Below are 6,037 nucleotides of genomic sequence, written 5' to 3' on the forward strand. Positions count from 1 at the left end.
ATAGCATAATCGGGAAGGATGGGAGAGTCAAATGACTAGGGAAATAGAAAAAAAAATGGCTGGATAACATTGAGAACCCACTTGAAACGTGAGGTCACAATTTTAAAGTGAGTCCTGTCAGCATGATATTTTTTTTTCCTCTCCAGTTGATTAGATTGAGTAGGTAGGAGGGATCCCTGGGTGGCTCAGTCAATTAAGTTTCCAGTTTCAGCTCAGGTCATGATCTCAGGGTTGGTGAGTTCAAGCCCCACTGTCAGCACACAGCCTGCTTCCAATCTCTGTGTCTCTCTGCCCATCCCCCACTGGTTCTCTTTCTCTTTCTCTCCTCCTCTCTCTCTTTCTCTCAAAATAAATAAACTCAAAAAAAAAATTAAAAATAAGATTGAGTAGGTAGGAAGTTGTATTACACTAGGAGTTTTGCTAAGCAAGTACTAATGGAGAGAAGGGTGAGGATGTTGAGGGCATGAGGTATGACTGCTCACAGTACAAATCATCTCGTGAAAGTTTGTAACATAGTATCCACATAATGTTTAAAATGCATTTTAATAAAAAAATAACTATAAAGTAGTTTCATCATAGTAATGTGTGGGCATATATATAATATATAAATATATGAATAAAATATTATATTTTTAATGTTTATTTAATTTTGAAGGAGAGAGAGAGAGAGAGATAGCAGAGGAGAGGCAGAGAGAGAGGGAGATATAGAATCTGAAGCAAGCTCCAGGCTCTGAGCTGCCAGCACAGAGCCCAGTGTGAGGCTCAAATTCATGAACTGCAAGATCATGACCTGAGAGAAAGTCAGACGCCTAAGCTATTGATCCACCGAAGCACCCCTAAAATATCTTCTTAACTATGCCAATCACATTGGGAGACAATATCATTCATGTGTACAGGAATTACAAATAATAAATTCGGAAATCGATATCATTGTCATCGTCAACGTTGTCACTATACAACTATGGGCTCTATAGTAAATGGCTCAGAACTGAACACAGTTTAAGAAACACTGAGCTAAATATTTCCCTTTGGATCTAGGAGGCAATTTACTTAAATGTTTTGGTCCACTTCACCTCTGTTTTGTCCTGAGGCACCAAGAGTTCAAACAGCTATTAGTCAGTAGTTTTATTATCTCATTCCAAAGATAGTGTAACTAAGTCAATAAAGAAATCCATTGGTATTATGTGAGAATAATTACATGTCTATGACACCTGGCTCCACTTTTGATATCCAGATGTCCCTCAGGCCTCAGTCCCTTTCAGGCAAGATCTCTGTATGTATATTTATTGGCTCCCTCACAATTAATTGAACAACTGTCTTGTGTCACCTCAGTTGGGGAGGGGAGGACGTAAAAATTAACATCCTATGCTTTCTACCCTCAACAACGGTATTTTCTCAATAATAAGCCAGATGACACACGCACACAAAGAATTCTATAAAGCAGTTTATATTGTGTTATATTGTTGATACCAATCGAATGCTCTAGTTATACAGATTGTTCAGAACAAAGAAAGCATTAGGGAAGACATGGTGTTTGAAGGGGATTTGAAGGAAGACAGAATTTCGAAAGGGAGAGAATAGAAAAAGAAAGCATTCTGGGCAGAAGGAGCAGCATGAGCAAAACTATGGGAGGTAAGGAGGAAAAAATGGGTGGAAAGAATAACATTTGATGGCAAGACCAAAAATCCACTTGATAAAGTTTAAATCAAGTAGGATCTATTTTAAAAGAATTTCTCACAGATTCAAGAATGGGCAGGAAGTTTATCTGGGCCCCACAAATGTGTGGAAGCAGAACCTGGAAAGTTAAGAGCCAAGGTTAATCTTTCCTTCATTTCTATTTTTCATTGTCTACTACTTTCTCTCTCTCTCTCTCTCTCTCTCTCTCTCTCATCAGTCTGGGGCCTCCAAGAAGTCAATGCCAAGATATGCACATAGAATTTAAAAAAGCAACAAACACCTATCTCCTAGCACTGGTTCTCAACAATATATCGAAGTCTCTGCAATCCATTTCCAATTTCCTGGAATGGAGAATTTGAATGGCACAATTTGGGTCAAGTATCCACCCAGCTATTGCTTGGGAGTATGAGATTATGTAGTACTAACATGGAAAGTAGGCCTACTATACAGAAGGGGCTGAGGATAATGTGTAGTTTGTTAAGAAGGAGGCTAGGCAGAGGGATAGAGACATCTCTGTTTTCAAAAATACTCTAGTGGGAATACAAAGATCTAGGTTTAAATCACAAATCTAAAATTATTAACTATGTGATTTTCTTAGCTAATAGTTCCTCCCTGTACTTGTTGCTACCTCAACTGTTAAAGGAGGATTAACCATGCTTTACAAGAATTAAGTAATTTAATAAATATAATAAATATGAAAATACCCTGTAAATTGTAGAGCCTTATATAAAACCAAAGGGCAAAAGGATTAAAGAAAGAACAAGTAGTCCAGATTTGATAAATCAGGGTTGTTGTTTATTTTTTAATAGTTTAATTCTTTAATACATGCTGTACTTGAGCAAAGAATATGGAGTCAGAGAATCTGTTAGGAAGCTGTACAAATCATCAGTTTGTAAGGGCATGGTATCAGTTCATTGCAGAAATGGAAGGCAGTTGGGGTAACTGTACAATGGTAATAGTAGGAATAGAATTAGGATAGAAGAGTATTAGCATGAAGACAGTAATGGAATTAAGTAAGAAAGTGGATGTGAAAATAATTTTGAAAATTTATACAATATGACCCATCCCATGCAAATTAACTCCTTCAGACTCTGTAGAAGTTTATGAAAAAGGAAACAGACTGGATTTCTTTCAGAAATACTCTTCTGGAAAAAGAACTGAGCTCCTTGCAAGGGAAACTCATCTGAAGAAAAGAAGATTTTTTAAAAATGTTAAATGATACTTCTGAGCCAGCATTAGCCTCTAGGAACAGGGGGATTTTTTTCATGAGAAATATAGGTAGATGCCCAAGTATGATAATTTTGACTGGTACCAAAAGACTATCTTACCCCACAACATAGTCCACTGGTCATGCTGTGGTGGCTAATGCTTACTATTTTGAATTAAAGACATTGAAGGTTGCCACTAAATATATACATCACCTTGGAATAAGTAGCTTGTTATAAGATACAAGCAGAGGAGTCCACTAATAGGGAGATTTTTGTAGGGACACAAAGCTTGTTGGAAAAAAAATATCATCTTAAAACTAATCAATTCACCAGAGTATCTGTCCTATCACCTAGAATGACGAAAAGGAAAAGCCATGTGGGCAGGATAGTTTTGGTGCAGAGGCAAGAGACAAATGGCCTCAAGCTGAGATGGACAACTCCCAAGAATTGTTGTACTGTCGTGACTCATCTCCCATCGTTCAGCCCTGGCTGCCTTGTGTCATCTGAAGCAGAACATTGGGAAATACTCCAAGAGGATTGCCCCTTGCATTTTAGGTTCTTCTAACAGTAGAGGGAATTAGAAAGATAGAGTTGTTATGTACTGAAATAGGGAGATTTTCAGGACTAGGTTTGAGATAAAACGAATGAGGTTTGAAGAATCAGGAATTAAGTTTTGGATGCATCATTTCAGATGCTTATTAAATAACCAAATATCTAAGATAGCTAGATGGATAGACAGACAGGAAGATAGATAAAACTGTATATAGGTGAAGTTATATTTATGAGATTAGAATTCAATCAGGTGAGAAGCCTGAGCCAGAGATAGAAATTTGGGATTGCCAGTATATAGGGATGATATTTACAACTAGAAGAATGAGGGGGCACCTGGCTGGCTCAGTTGGAAGATCATTCAACTCTTGATCTTGGGTTCGTGAGTTCAACCCCAACATTGGATATAGAAATTACCAGAAATGAATAAATAAATAAACTTTAAAAAAACAACAACAACAAAAACATGAGAATGAGATCACCAAGGCAAGAAATGGAGACATAGAAAAGGAACACGCCTAAAGCCCTGGAACATTTCAACAACTGGAGGCTGAGGAGAAGAGGATGAACTCTCAGAAGAAACTCAGATAAGTGGTTTGTGAAATAGCAGGGAAATCAGGTAACATGTAGAGGGAGCCAGAGCAAGACAGTGTTTCAAGGAGATAGGAATTATCAGCTGGTACTGAATGCTGCTGATAGGGTCAAGAAGATAAAAAGTCAGGATTCCAATACCAGTCCCAAGTTTCAAGAAAATGAAGGTAACAAAGACTTGTTGTTGGCTTTTAAAGTCACAACAATAGAGATGATGGTTTCTAGATGAATATATGGCACAGTCTTCAAGGAGATCATAATCAGACCATTCGTTGAGTTTGCTACAGTTTCAAAATAGTCACATTTACTGAGGGCCTTTTATGAAGAAGACCCTGTGCTCATTGTTGGGGAAACAAAGATGAATAAGGTATGGGTCCTGATTTGAAAAACAACCATTGTTACTATATTCTGAATATGTAACTAGGTGTCTAGCACCATATAAGTCACTTTACACATACTATCTCATTTAATACCAACAGCCAGGTATTTTTAGAATCATTTTTTAAAATGAGGAAACTGAGGCACAGATAGTTTAAATGATTTGACCAAGTCACTTAGGCACTAGTAGTAAGAGTAGGAACCAGGTGTGTGTATGTATGTGTATGTTTGTGTGACTTAAAATAGCCATTTATTTAACTCATTATTTTATGGGTCAGCAGTTGAGGTTGAGCTTACCTGCGAAGCTCCTTTGGTCCAGTTGGACTCATTCATGTGTTTGCAGTCAATAGTCAGCTGGGGAGTGAGGGTGACTAAAGCCACATGTCTCTCATCCTCCCGCAGAGCAGCCTGAGCTCAGCCTCATGGACTCTGTGTTGTAAGAGTAAAAGTGAGAGCATGCAAGATCTGGGCTAAAAACTGGCACACAATGTCACTTCTACCACATTATGTTAGCCAAAGTGAGTCACAAGGCCCATATTCAAGGTGTGGAGAAATTGCTCAGAGAATATGTCCACAACATCTTGCATTTAGCTGGTGTTCAGTAAATGCTTCTCAAACAAATGAAAACTTTTTTTTCTTTTTAAAAAAGTTTATTTATTTTGAGAGAGAGCACAAGCTATAAACTCTAAATCTGAAAGTATACAGTCTCCATTCAGTGCAATCAACTAGTACATGTTATTCCTCACCTACTGGGGACCAAGAACCTTTAAACCATCCTTTCTCAACTTTGGCTTCAGAATAGCAACTGAGGAGCTTTGCACAGTGGCCGTATCATAGCCAATGAGATTTATCCGAGGTGCGATTATTGCTAATAGAATAGCAATGAGGGACCAGGAAGGCGGGGCAAACAGCAGTCCCACTGAAGGTCACAGTGGAGAAGCTCACCTGGCCCCAAAAAAAGCTCCTCTAGAAAGATCCAGAGCATGAGCAGAGGCCCAGGCCAGATACCCAGTCACCTGAATTGAAAGCCATGTGTTCTTCACTTATGGGTGAAGAGACTTTTAAGGGTATGAAAACAGTCTTCTTTGACTCTTTTCCCCCAAATTTAACAGCTTTATTAAGATTTAAATGATGTAGAATGAATTGTGCATATTTCAATTATACAATTTGATACATCTTCTATGTATATACCTGTGAAACTACTGCCACAATCAAAATAATGAACTTGTCCATTGCCCAAGTTTTCTCATGCCCCTTTGTAGTCACTCCCTACTGTCTCTCCCTGCCCCAGCAAACCACTGATTTGCTTTCTATCACTATAGACTAGTTTGCATTTTATAGAATTTTATTTAAATAAAATCACACATCCTTTTTTTGTCTGGCTTCTTTCATCTGGCATACTTATTTTGAGATTCATCTATGTTGTGTGTATCGATACTATACTTCTTTTCATTGCTCAGTAATTATCCATTGAATGGGTATATCATGAATTTATTCATGCACCTAGTGATGGGCTTTTTGGGCTATGGGAGTCAAATTTTTAAAACTCAGTTTTGTTTTACTTGAAAGTCTGTGATTTTATCTACAATGTAGTATGTACACTTTGTTATGGACTGAATTATCCCCCCCCCCAC

The sequence above is a fragment of the Crocuta crocuta genome, unplaced genomic scaffold (assembly GCF_008692635.1).
Source record: "Crocuta crocuta isolate KB4526 unplaced genomic scaffold, BGI_CrCroc_1.0 scaffold3, whole genome shotgun sequence".
NCBI classification, from domain to species: Eukaryota; Metazoa; Chordata; class Mammalia; order Carnivora; family Hyaenidae; genus Crocuta; species Crocuta crocuta.